Below are 14694 nucleotides of genomic sequence, written 5' to 3' on the forward strand. Positions count from 1 at the left end.
TCCTGTAGTCCCATGAGCAAAAGACGGGTATCATGAGTGAATAGACATTGCACTGGACACCTAACATAGGCTAATTCATAGGATGACTGACAAAGACCAATGAGAATTGTGTAAAATGATCAATAGATTCAGTCTAATTGCCACCAAGAGCTCAGCTGCCTATTTTTCAGATGTAGAATAGCAACCCTAAATTCACACTGGATGTCTCAAAGAAAATCAAGTAACTAGATTAGGAAAAATAAAAATCTGGAGGTTTTGCATTTCTTGGCTTCAAAACTACAAATAAAGATAGTGTGGTATTGGTGTAGGATACCTGTATTTCATATTTAAGTAAATGACTTGCAAGGGAATACAAAGTCCACACTAGAGTGGTGCTGAATTTTACTTCAAGAGAAAAAATGCAAACTATATATATCACACCATATTTGAAATCTACCTCAAAACAGATAAGAACTCAATATTTAAAAAGTTAAACTATACAATTTTTAGAAGCAAATCAGGAATCAACCTCCATGATCTTGAATCTGACAACTGTTCTTAGATACAACACCAAAAGCATAAACCATCCCTCAACTACCACCCCACCCCACCCCACACCTGTCACCGCCAAAACAAACTTTCCATGTTTTGAAGGACACCCAAAAAAGTGTAAAGTGAAGCCAGCATGACAGCATGTGCTCACACTCATGGCATTTGGAGGCTTAGGTAGGATCTCAAAAAAGCCTGAGTTATACACTGAGTTGCCCTAAACACACCTAAAAAACAAAAACAAAAACAAAATGAGAGGTAAAAAGAATCTGCAGAATGGGAGTGAGCACCTGCCAATCATGCATTGCAAGGAATCTGTGTCTGAAATATGAAGAGAACTCAACCTAACTCAAAAACCAAATGACGAATAATCTGTATGGGTGGAGGAAGCAGATATTTCCTCAAAAGACAGAGGCGCAACAGCATGTAGGGAGGCATCTGGCCCCACTAATCCTCAGTAGAGTGCAAATCTGGGCTGCAGTGAGACACCACTTAGGCACCATCATTAAAGAGACAGAGTAAAAGGCACTGACAGAGGATGGGGAACAGGAACCTGGGCTCCTGGTAGAAATGGAAAGGAGACAATAGCTTTCAGTATCTGACATGGCAGTGTCTTGAAGAGCTAAACCTTAATTGCCATGTCAGATGTTTTACATAACCACTACACAAAAGAATAGGCATATGGTCTAGAACTGGTACTTTTTTTTTTAAGATTTTGGTTTCTTTTATTTTTATTTTGTTTTGCTTTGTTTTTCAGGGGTCTTATTTTCAAGACAGGATTTCTCTGTGTAGTCCTGGCTCTCCTAGAACTGATTCAGGAGTAACAGCCTGCCTCCACCTCCAAGGTGCTAGGATGAAAGGAGTATGCCACCACTGCCTAGCTTTGGTTTGTGAGTCTTATAAGCACCATTCATAAAAATTAGGTAATAGAAACAACTCAAATACTGATCAGTAAAGGAATAAATACAGTGTCACCTATCTATACACAGTTGAACACTCACATGTTATAGAGATGCACCCCAAACATGTGTGTAGCCAGAAACACTAAGCACAAAGGCTATATGGTATATAACCACAATAGAAAATTCTATTTCCATGAAATGTCCAGAATGGGACTATCTACAAAGACAGAAGGTGTATCAACTTTTCTGCAAGTTAGATAAGGATAAGAGTTAGCAGTTATAGTGTGGAGCTTGAGGGATGAAACGGAGAAGTTGTCAATTCATGATTAGTGTTTGGGGGGATGGAATAAGTCCAGAATTAGATAATTAATGTTTAATCTCCTCCTAGACAATGAACATTAAAGCCATGAACGCTGAGAAGAAAAACATGGAATAAATGAACACTCAGACATTACTTATGGGAGTGCAAACTGCTGTAATCACTTCAGAAAACTATTTAGTATCTACTAAAGTCACACACATGCTCAAATCCAGCACTTGTATTTTAGGTGAGTACTCAACAAAAATAAATGCTTATGCCCACCAAAGCTCAGCTATAAAATATTCACAGCAGGGTTAGAAAGATGGTTCAGAGCTTAAGAGCACTTGTTGCTTTTGCAGACCATCAAAGTTCAGTTTCAAGCAACACATGATGGTTCACAACCATACAAATTTCCAGTCTACAGGATCCAACACACTCTTCTGACTACTGTAAGGAATAGGAAAGCATGCAGTACATATACATATATGCAGGCAAAGTTTCATACATGTAGAAGAATAAATCTAAGAATAAAAAATTTAAAAATTCACAGCAACATTATTGATACTAGCCTAGCCCTGGGACAGCCCCAGCACCCAGAACATTTGCTGGACAAGTAAGCCATGGTACAGTCAGATGGAAATGTTATGAAACACTGGAAACAAACAGAAAGCTGTGAAATGCAACACAGGTAAATCCCACAAGTGCAGAGCCAGAGGCAGCATGGCACATACCTCCATAGGACCACAAGCCAGTCGGCAGGGGTAGGGTCAACATGGTGATGGTAGAAATGATCTACATCTTGGCCATAGAGTAATTATGCCCATGTAAAACTGTATGGAGCTGATGGCTTCAAATTTACATGCTTTCTGTCATGCCTTAAAAAAATTAAAAGAAGGAAGGAAGGAAGGAAGAAAAAGAAAGAGAAGAGAAGAGAAAAAAGAAAAGAAAAAAAAAATCTGACCAACCACTGTGGCTATGTAGACCAAAGAGAAGCTAATCAGAAATAACTATCTCCAAGAGAGATTGCTGAAAAATGGCTGGAGCATAGTTATGGCCTCCAAAGGCATTATTCAGGACTAGATGCATTCCTCAAGTTATACCCGTATCAACAACACACACATAGGTAGCAGAGTGGGGATTTCCAGAGCTGGTTCTCTGCCTCATAGTTACTGTTCCCTGTGATAGAACAACTCAGGCAGCTATCCAAACTAGACTCCCAGGCGCCTTCTATTAGACAACCCTTAAGTATCCTTATCAGCAGAGAATTCCTTAGGACAAGGTCCATCAAGTTCCTATACATTGGTAACCAGGCACAGCTAGAATCTCATCTTAGGTATATTGTCCTTCAGTATACTTTATGCCAAATGATTCCAAGATTTGCCCAATCTTCCCTGGGGGCCCACCATCAAAAGCTAGTGCTCTTATGGGCATAAGGGCATTCATCTGCCCAGAGACCTCTGTCAGGTGTGGAATTTTAAGACCTTTGTCAACAAAGAGCTGCTAAGAGCCAAGGAAAGCAGGTTTCTGGTGGACCGCAGCCAGCTGGCTTCCACACCTTTGTGGTAGTCGCTGCCTGGCTATGCTGTAGCCTGACACTAGGGAAGAGGAGCAGTGAGGCCTGTCTTCTGTTGCAAGTACCATATCAAGGGGTGAACTAGAATCCTCCAGCCTTGTCGGCTTTAGCCCAAGCTAGAGTTGCATTAATGCAGCATGCAGAACCCCTGATGCCACACAGCATTCTCGGACTGAGTTAGCTGCTCTGTTCTTCTGGATTGCTCCTGGTAAAATGTAGAATTATTGTGCCTGCATCCAGCCTTAATATCTTGTTACTGCCCCCCCCCAAAAACAAACAGAACAGAGAAAAGACTAGAAATAAGCCTGTCTTTCCATCATGACTGAATGGGATGGTGAGCAGGACTTCAGAGGATAGCGAGCTGACAGAAAAAGAGGCCTGTGTAAGGCTTAGTGGCACATACCTGAAATCCTAGCACTCAAGAGTTAGCACAAGGCCTTAAAAGTTCAGGTCTAGACTATGTTACTCAGTGATACTCTCTCTCTATGAATAAGTACGTAAGGGAAGCTAGCATCTTCCAGTGCAGAGAGATGAACGAGAGGTATGGTAAGGCTGATGACACCACACTGAATTCAAGCAGATTTACTACACAAACATCTCAGAAATATCTGCTCTCACCTCACTATGCTCTCACGGCCTGGAACAGAGGCAGCATGTATGCAGATAAAAGCCATATGGACCATTGCTCATTCCAGGCCTGCTTTAGACAGTGAGGGGGTCAAGAGGGAGACATGAAGGGTCAAGGCAGCTAGATGATGGTCCCTGCTGAGGAAAGGTCCCTGGTAATGAGGTCTGCTGGCTTTCAGGAAGACTTGCTGCACAGAACACTAAGTAATTGTGGCCAATCCAGTTGGATTCTGTGGGCAGAAGAGTTCATCTTCTTAACTAGTGAAATGTGAAGGCTACCATGTTGCCATGGTGATCTGCATTAGAGAACACTGGGCCCCACACTGACAGACTACTCCCTTTACAAGGCCTTCACTTACTTTCTCTTTACAAATAAATTTTAATACAGAATCAAAATCAGTTCAGATAATAAACATAATGAAAGGCAGAGAGGAAGGCTGCCTATCTCCATGGGGAGCAGCCACCTCTGGGAGCCTGGCTCTGAACCTCTGAGTTTAATGGTAACGCCTTGTGCACATACTTATGGAACAAGGCATTTAGGAAGGGCTTGAGTGGTTTTGTAGAGGAGTGGCCCAACATAGTCAAGTCAAAGCACCTGTAAGTCAAAGTACCTGTTTAAGGAGGGAAAGAGCCCTTCTGCAAACAATTGCAATACAGTGAGAAATGCTACTTCTACCTGTCAGCTGCCAAGGCACAGGCATAGAGAGAACTTCCAGTCCAGCAGCATAGGAGAGAGTTGTCTAAAGCAGGCAGACATCTGGAGGCAAGTCTTGATGCTACTCTTTACTTAACAGGTCACCTTATACACTCTTCCTACCAAGACTACCAGGGCATTCACTCTGTTCTTCAAAGAAAAAGCTGTGAAGAGCTGGATTGGACACACAGGACACAAACTCTGGCCTTTCTGCCTTGTCCTCGGGTACATTCTACTGCTCATTAAGTGTCATGTAATATGATCTGGACAGATTTCTAACAGAAAGTGGGGAAGAAGGTGTAGAGGAAGATCAGGGAAGACAGTAAAAGAAGCAGCATAGCACAGGACCAATGAGAGACTGAACAGGAAAGCTGAATCAGCAAATGAGGAGATAAAGGAGAGACCAGATGCAGGCAGATGTCACAGGGCCTGAATGCCACTAGAGATGAGAGAGCTGTAGCAGGTTCAGGCCCAGCAGAGGGAGGGTGAAAGTGAGTTCATAAGAGACTAAGCAGGAGGGACAGACCCGTGCTGGGGCCCCACAGGCACAGGCAAGGCCTTCACCAGAGCAGGCACTTGCAGGCTCAGCCTTCTGTGAAAGACAGCACAGATGTGGGGCACTGAAATGCACAGTCAGCTGGTGGGGAGAGGAAGCCAGGGGCTTTTTTAGGTAACTATCAATGCCCTAGAAGTGGCTTTACGACATCTGCCAGAAAAGCTTTTCATTTGGGGGAAAAAATTAAAAAAGGCAAGAGGAAAATCTATCTGGCAAAACCCCAACATACTTGATTGTAAAGAGAAAACAACCCAGCCACACTGCTCTCTTGCACATGGCTCTGCTGCCTTCTGGCTTTAAGGCATCAGCAGAGACAGGCGACAACATTTTGCAAGGCTGCTGGGAACCCAGACCATGTTGCTACCTACTAGAAGTAAGAGGAGGCTGTGTAGGCTGCAGACTCCTCACTCTTACAAGTTCCCAGCTGTGATCCTCTACGGATCTGAAGCAAGAGTCCATTGTGCTCTGTCCACATTAGGTGAAGTTACCCACGATAAAGGGCAAGAACAGTCAGTTCTTGAATCAGAAAAGTTCAAGAATCCTGGCCCACTCAATACTTACAGAGTCCTAAATCTCCGAGAACCAGCTCCTTTAGAAGGCCATCAGCTTTCCTCAGTGACAGTGGGTGCTGGCCATTTGAGGCCATTGACCATGACACCCCATCAGATCATAACAACAGCAACATGATCACTCTTTCAACTGGCTGTTAACATAGCCAACAAGAAAACACTAAGCATCCACGTAAGTGCCCTGTAATTCCCCTAAAAAAATCTTTTTCAAGCATCCATCTGGTAGTTGCTGCTAATGCCAGGAATTTTGTTAAAACAGTGTTTCTGCTCACAAGCCTCTAGTGTGTCCTCATGCAGGGGTAGAGCACAAGAGTATCCCAGCAGCCTTGTTATAGGAGTGGAGCAGGGTGGAGATGGGAAGGAGACATGGGCAGAATGCAGAGGGCAGGGAGGTCTTTGATGTTCATAGACATTTATTTCTGGACAGAGGAAAGGGAAATGCCGTCTGAATAGTCATTCCTGAACTGTTGATTGCTCTTCACATACTGAGGAGTTCCTTGTACCTCCAACAAAGGTGTGTCTTCTGGAGAAGGCTGGGATGAGGCCAGCAGAGGCACAGCCACATACCTTGACTGCCAGGTTATACAGAGTTAGATTTGTCCACAAAAATGAAAGACATCCATCACATATTTTTTTAGTGGAAAACTACAGCAATCACAAGAGAACCAGGACTAATGAGGCCACAGGTGCAGCAAGAGGCTACCTCCAACCTTATAAAGCACACCCATGTCTCCCTCTGCTTTAAACCCTCCCTACATATACCTTGTCTCATCACATTTCAGAGCTCTTAGGAAAAGGCCCTTTAATGAATAAGTGCAAAATCAAATAAAGCTACAAATTAGCATGCTTGGTGTGATGTCACCAGCAAAGTCATTTATAACAAACATGATTCCAAACAGTCCCTTTGGGGAGTCTACCCCACAAAGTCTGGGTTGGAATTGAACCCCTGTATATATGGCTCTTTCAACTGGGTAGAAACTAACTAGAATCTAGAATTCACAGCTTTGTGAAAGTTTCTCAAGCTACAGTGAGTGGCCTTCAAGTCACTATTGCAATTTACTTTAGCAACAAACTCCTATGGTCAACCTAAACCAGCTCTATGCCTTTACAGCTGGTATACACTGGAGTTGAAGGACAGAAGCAATCCATCGTGAACCTGGGCTTCAATCCATACAGTGATAGGCTGTCCAGACACTCAGAGTGGGGCTCACACCTATGAGTCATATTTGACAAGTTGTACTCACTAGTGAAGAGGAACCCGCTTCTGTTCAGAAACAAAGCTGATGCTTTTCTCTGACGGTGTTTGTGATGACCCCTAGAGCAGGTGATACAGGACATGGTGGCCACACCTAGCAGGTACTAAGCTCTAAGAAGTTCACTGAAGGAAGGCCACCATTCATATCCAGTGTCTACTCATGTCTTTAAAATTTATTTGTATTTATATGTCAGCATGTTTGTGTGAACAGACACCTGCAGAGGCCAGAAGACATGGGATCCCATGAACCTGGAGTTATAGGTGACTGTGAATCACTGACATGGATACTGGGAACATAATTTGGGTCCTCTAGAAGAGTAGTACATGCTCTAATGACTGAGACATCTTGTAGTCCTGACTCATGTCTTCTTAAACCATCAAGTAACCTAGGAATGTGTATACACAGGTACAGGCAGGTAACTTATTGACATTCACTTTGAACCTTCTCAGTCACAATCCAATTGAATATTAGTATCAATCCAGTATGGTCAATGAGGTAGGGAGAGCATCCTCTTTAGAAGATAAGAAGGCAGGACTCAAAGGAGAAACATGACATGCCCAAGGCCATGCAGCCAATGAAAGGCAAACTGGAGTTCTGGACCCCAAATATTCAAAATGGTCAACATTTTAAGACTTATTTGCTAATGGAGTTTTCATGTAAAATATCTGAACTAATTTATTCTGTGTCTGTATTCTTCCAAAACACCATATTAGATTCCAAAAAACAATCCAGACCTACAAACTCCCATTTTTGCTAACTCAATCAGCTCTATAATACATAAACACAGAATTATGGTAAATTATATGATAGCCGGGCACTCCTCCCAGCAGGAGACAAAAGACAGAGGTACATCTTTTGTCACATTCAAAGATGCATGTAAAACACCCAAGATATCAATAAGTAAGGAAAAGGAAGAATCATCCTTTACAGAAGAAGGCAACAGGAAAGTTACATTTGGGTCAAAAGCCCAAGCACCAATGTACTCTCTAGTAGGAGACATAAACACCAGTGAGCTTTCCAGAGATGTCAGGTACCAGAAAAAGAGGCCTTGGCAAGTTTGTATATCAAAGCTGACAGCAGTTCCTGTGAGAAGCACTAATCCTGTTCATTTTCCCTAGATTCAAGGTCATCCAAAAACTTGGACCACATAGAGAAGGAGAAGGAAGTATAATGGCTACTCTAGTTTGTTAACTTGATTATGTCTGGAATTAACTAAAATCCAAAAATGGAGGGCACATGTGACACAGCTTTTTGACTAATCTGAAGTGGGAAGATCCACTTCTAATCCAGATCTTAAGGTGGAAAGACCTTTGGCTGGAAGCCTATATAAGGACATGGAAGAAGGAAATTTTTGCTCTTTGCCTGCTTGCCCTCACCTTGCTTGCAAGCCCACTCCTTCACTAGCATTAAAGCCTATTTCTGGAATCTTAGCATATATTGAAGATCTGCTGCTGAGACATCCAGTCTTGAGGATGGGGCTATTTCTGGATTCTTGGACCTTCCATTTATAGCCAGCCTTTGTTGGATTACCTGCACCACAGCCTATACGTCATTCTAATAAATCCCATGGATGGATGGATGGATGGATGGATGGATGGATGGATGGATGGATAAAGGGAGAGTCATTCTATAAATTCTGTTACTCTAGAGAACCCTGACTAATAAAGGAGGCAGACTGGATCTGTGGTTCCAAACTAGCATCATGAAGCATTCAAGAAGGTAGCTGAAAGGATTCCAGGAACCCTAGAATTTATAAGGCTTCATAGAGGACTGATAATTATGCTTGGACAACTTGGAAAAGAGCCATTGTGATGTTTGTATGTTCTGAAAAATAAACCTATGCATGGGGCATTCAGCAAATAAGTACTATCCACACAAGACTGAAAACCTGAGCTCATCCCCAGAATCCAGAAAAAAAGCTAGATTCAGTGGCACACATCTGTAATGCCAATATTCCTATGGAGAGCTGGAAGTGGAGACAAAAGTCTGCTGGAAGCTTTTAGGCATAAATACAAGAGAGGACTTGTAAAAGGACCAAACTGACCCTCCCCACACACATACCTCACAATGTTGCCTTCTGATTCCACATGTGCTATGTATTTGTGCACATGTATGTATGTATGTGTGTATACACACAAAATTAATTTTCTCAAGTCTGGAAAACTGTTAACTCAGCAGCTTCATTTTAGAGTTTGCATCTTTCTCTAATACTAATATACTCTTTCCCCTACCACCGCTAGTTGAGCAGAGATGGAAATTAAACAAAACCTCTCTATGTACATCTGAAGGAGCCTGCTATGTTGTACTATGACTGAGTGGGGGACTAGCCTACAAAAGTGACTGGGTTGGCCTTCCAGGCCAGTGTAACAGTTCCACAGGTCTCAGGACAACACCGTCTCTCTTGGCATGAAACTAAGCTTCATTCCCCCAACACATGGCAATAAGCTAAAGTTCCTAAGAAAAGAACTAAAGGTTTGGCCATTTTTAACAGTTAGCAGCAGGAAGTCTGTGACTGGGCAGGCAAGGGAAGTTTGTAAGCAGGGATATGTAGGAAAAGGTTCAAATTTATCGGCAACCTTCATCAAACACTTAGCTGCCAGGCTGTGGGTGTAGTGTCAATTAAGACATTGAGAAAATGTAGAGCAGGAAAAAGAATGGAAAGATGCCACAATCACAGGAATGAATAGAGCTAACAAACAGGCAATGTACAAGCCACCTTTTGAACATACATAATCTGCCTTGATAATAAAATCAAGAATGAATGAACTGCTGACTCTTAAAACTTTAATTTCTGTCTTATAAAATAAGGAAATGTGTCAGCAGAAGATCCTTTATTCCTATATGCAACAATCCATGGAAGATGGAACCACCTTTATGGACAGAGCACATACAGTTCAGGTTGTCACAGAACAACACGTCCCATTACATATAAGCTAAGCTTTGCTCAAGTCTACACAATTTCTAGAAGCTTGGGGGTTAGTACTTGGAACTATGTTATTTAGAATTTCAATGACCAGTCTCAAAACATTACTGCATCAACAGAAAGAACTAAGGCATATATACTAGGGGCCTCACAGTTCTGTCCCAGACCACTCAATACAGTGAGTATCAGTTAAGCACCATCTGAAAAGCAATGTCTATACCTTAATTAAAAATAGTTTGCCATCCCCCTGCAATAGGCAAAAAGACACCTTGTTGGTGGTATTGCCTTTAAATCAGGCAGGGCAGAGCAGATGGCAGTACTTTGTTCATCCTCGCTTGGTGCCTAGTTTAGTGGCTGTGATGGTTTGTATACGCTTGGCCCAGGGAGAAGCACTGTTGGGAAGTGGGGCCTTGTTGGAGTAGGTATGGCTAGTAGCCTTCAGATAAAGATGTAGAACTTTCAGCTTATCCTGCATCATGTCTGCCTGGATGCTGTCATGTTCCTGCCTTGATGATGATGGACTAAACCTCTGAATCTGTAAGCCAGCCCCAATTAAATGTAGTTTATAAGACTTCCATTGGTCATGGTGTCTGTTCACAGCAATAAAACCCTAAGACAGTGGACAAAGCTGTTATATGCACAGGACACATAAAAGTCAAATCCAGGCAGCACAGTACTAGAGGAAGACAGACAAAGATCTTCATTCCATTATGCCATCCGCCACCCATAGTCCTGCCCTCCACTGCATGGCATGAGGGGGAGGCATAGATAAACAGAGCCCCACCTACCACTGTGCAGCACAGTGTGGGAGAAGGAAGACAGAGACTGGTAGACAGCCATGCAACCTACAGATCTGCCCTCCAGCACACAGCACAGGTTGGCTGTAGACACCCACTTGGTGCCACACCACGTAGAGCAGAGGGAAGATGTCTTAGGAACAGACACTATGATCAAGGCAACTTTTTTTTTTTAATACCCAAAGCTTTTTCATTAAGATCTAGGGTTAGTTTTTATAGTCATGGCTGGCCCTTTGGCCTCTAGCACCCTCAAGCTTCCAGTGCTAGGAACAGACATAGAGTTTGGTGCAGCTGTGTGGGGTTCCTGAGGCCTTGTCAAAATGTCTACACCTCTTGGCCCTTCCGAGGACCAGACAGGAGCACAGTACCTTGGACCTTGGGAAATCAAAGGTCCAGAGCCAGCAAATCAAAGGTGAGGATCTTGTCCCCAGTCTTGAGGATGTGACTTCGGCCCAGCCGCTCATCTGCAGTGCACACACCTTTAGCTTGGGTACTTCCAGAATCTGCATATCATCTGTGACCATCCCTACAATCACAGCAGTCTTATTCTCCCAGCCAGGAAGCTTCATCTAATTTAGGATCATCCAGGATAGGGACAGAGGTGGCCGGTTAGTGTGGCTCATAAATAACCTCTTCAGCACAACCTGATCGAAGGTGGAGTTGGTCCATCTGGCCAGAAACCTGTCCAGCTTGACTAGCAGCTGCAGGTAAATATCCTGGCTCTTGGGCTCCTTGCGCCAAACCTTTCAGTCCTTGTGTTGAATGTCAACACCCATGATAGCACCTCCTGCTTGGCCAGGTCCAGAAAAACCCAAGGCAACTACTTTTATAAGGACAGCATTTAATTGGGGCTGGCTTACAGGTTCAGAGGTTCAGCCCATTATCATCAAGGTGGGAGCATGGCAACATCCAGACAGGCATAGTGCAAGAGGAGGTGAGAGTTCTACTTCTTCATTTGAAGGCTGCTAGGAGAAGACTGGCTTTCAGGCAGCTAGGATGAGGGTCTTAAAGCCCAGGCCCACAGAGACACACCTACTCCAACAAGGCCACAACTACTCTGACAAAGCCACACCTCCAAATAGTGCCACTCCCTGGGCCACCATATCGGAACCACCACAGAGGATGTCAGCCAAGGGACCCACCAGATGCATGGCCAGCCTGTGGAGGGAGCCACCTTCTGGTCAGATGGGAAAGAAAGAGAAGTGGAACAGCTTGTACATTATGAAGAGAGTGCAACTGGAGACCGAGGGTGGAGAGGAGTGTATCCTATGGCCAGCTCTGCCACCTGGGGCCATAATGAGGTCCCAGCCCCAGCTGCCACTAAGGGCTATGTCTGGGTCTGTGGATACACAGCAGCAGGGGTCAGTGTGTCAATGTTTGTGGCTTATATTACCACTAGAGAATATGGGGATGCCCGTGCTTGGGGCACCAGACAGGGACCACAGGATGTCCAGGGGCTGTGTAGACCTGGTTCCATCCCTCACTGGTTGAGGTGGCCTAGAAAGCTGGCCTCACCTCTCATAAGCAGCAGTGCTTTGGAGAGCGGGCCTGGCATCTTACCCAGGAAGCACAGTGGAGCTGGCCTTGGCCTTGACAAGGGGGGAGTGGGAAAATAGGGGAGGGAAATGAAATGGCCAAGGGCTTAAGTGTGGAAATGCTGAACCCACCATTCCTCTGCCATGAGGTGGTGTGAGTATGTTGCCCTCCCTCCTGCCACCTGCAAAAGTTGTGAGGGCTGCCCACAGGGTCATGACAGTGGGTGAACTGGCCCTGTATTTTGTCAGATACAGCACTCTGGAGGGCAGGCCCCACACCTCACCTGAGCAACACAGTAGGGCTGGTCCTGGTAGAAGGGGTACAGGGAACCAGCCCCAAGGGTGAGGATGACGGAGAGCTGGCTCCTTTGTTGTGAAGTGGTATGGGTCCAGGAGTGATGCTCTCCCTCCCTTGCCGCTCATAACCTACAGTAGTTAGAAGAGCAGGTTCTGAGGGCATGAGAGTGAGAGAGCAAGCCCTTCCTCCTTACTGGATGCAGCACCCTATACCTCACCACAGGGCAACACAGCAGAGCTGGCCCTGATGTCAAAGGTGCAGGTGAGCTGGTCCAAGGGCATAAGAGCAAGAAAGTTGACCTCACCTCTTACCAATATTGCCACTGGGTGGCCTAGCTGGAGCAGTACTGGAGAGCTCACCCTGTGGTGCAGATAATGGAATGCCAGTGCACTGACCAGCTCAGCTGCCACCCAGGCCCAGACCAAGGGCTCTGAGTTGGCCTATCTCAAAATCTATACCACCTACGAATCGGTAGGATATGTGAAAGGGCCAATCCTGCTGACCCAAAGCTATAGGATCTCCATGACACAGGGCAGCAATGGGATGACAGGGAGGAATCCTAGTGTGAAGCCAATATTGATGGTGTCATAGAAACCAGATATCTCGAGTCAACCAAATATTTACTGCAATGAATATTGCAAAACATACTGTGACATACTACAGATTCTACAATGAGATATTTTCTATGCTTTGGTTGTGTGTGTGTATGTGTGTGTGTGTGTGTGTGTGTGTGTGTGTGTGTGTGTGTGTGTGTATATGTGTGTGTGTGCTATTTTGGGGGGGAAGGAAGTTGTAAGGGTGAAGGGTGGACATGAAGGAACAGGGAGATGAGTTGGATTGGGGTGCATAATGTGAAACCCACAAGGAGTTTTTAAAAGTTTAAAAAATAAAAAGAAGACACATATGAAGACAAATTTCTGAATGCTGCATTTACATCATAGAGTGCATTTGTCAGACAGAAAATTAATGCAGAGTATCAGTTTGCTTAGTAAATGTTATTGTTTTTAAACCATTACTGTGGGGCTAAAATATAAAGTATATTTTCTAGATCAAAAAAAATTTATTTTGCTGGGTGGTGGTACACATCTTTAATCCCAGTAATCGGGAAGCTAAAGCAGGTAGATCTCTGTGAGTCTGAAGCCACCTTGGTCCCCAGGGCAAATTCCTGGACAGCAAGGGCTGTTATACAGAGAAACCCTATCTTAAAAGAAAAAACCCTGTTGCTAAAATGTGCTAATGATCATCTGAGCCTTCAGAGAGGTCTAATCTTTTTGCTAGGGCTGAGTCTCCCCTCTATGTTAGCATTTGCTAGCAACCCAGGGTAATGGCTGCTACAGGCCACCAAGGCTCTTCTCACAAATGGCCTCCCTGGGCCACTCTGCTATTTTGACAACAGTTTACTGGCATAGCACTTCTGCTTATAGTTAAGAGTTAATCCCTACCCCCATGCTTTGATGCTGCCTTATCAACTGAACTTCTATAGTACCCTGAACCTACCTTTTGGTCTCAACAAGGATCACAGCTTCTCTGCAAGGAGCAGATTCTATCTTGAGAGTCCACTGCCTTTGCTCATCCGAAGAAGCAACTCCACTGCACTCCTCATGAGGTTCTTCTGCCAGTTGGCACATCTTCAGACTTTACTCTCAGTTCTAGCTTTCCTATTATTGCTACTACACATGCAGTCACTGCCTCCATTGCAGGTTTAATCCTCTGCAAGTCATCTATAAAGGACAGAGTCAACTACCAAAGCCCTATTGCATCACCACTCTAGTGACTCACATTCTTTTTTTTCTTTTATTGGATATTTTCTTTATTTACATTTCAAATGTTATCCCATTTGCTGGTTTCCCCTCCAATAACACCCTATCCCATACCCCTCCCCCTGCTCACCAACCCACCCACTCCTGCTTCCCTGTACTGGCATTCCCCTATACTGGGGCATTGAGCCTTCTCAGGACCAAAGGCCTCTCCTCCCTTTGATGTCCAACAAGGCCATCCTCTGCTATATATGTGGCTGGAGCCATGGTCCCTCCATGTGTACTCTTTGGTTGATAGTTTAGTCCCTGGGAGCTCTGGGGGTACTGTTGGTTCATATTGCTGTTCCTCCTATGGGGCTGCAAGCTCCTTCAGCTTCT

The 14694-nt window shown here is 44.3% G+C and overlaps 1 protein-coding gene and 1 pseudogene across 1 annotated transcript in view; both read right to left on the minus strand.

Annotated features, from left to right (window-relative positions):
- Positions 1 to 14694, minus strand: part of Chchd6 (coiled-coil-helix-coiled-coil-helix domain containing 6) — a 213691-nt gene that overhangs the window by 122410 nt on the left and 76587 nt on the right. The gene's annotated exons all lie outside the window — the stretch shown is intronic.
- LOC127678940 (60S ribosomal protein L18-like) lies at positions 10933 to 11502 on the minus strand (annotated as a pseudogene).

This window comes from Apodemus sylvaticus, chromosome 2 (assembly GCF_947179515.1).
Source record: "Apodemus sylvaticus chromosome 2, mApoSyl1.1, whole genome shotgun sequence".
Lineage (NCBI taxonomy): Eukaryota > Metazoa > Chordata > Mammalia > Rodentia > Muridae > Apodemus > Apodemus sylvaticus.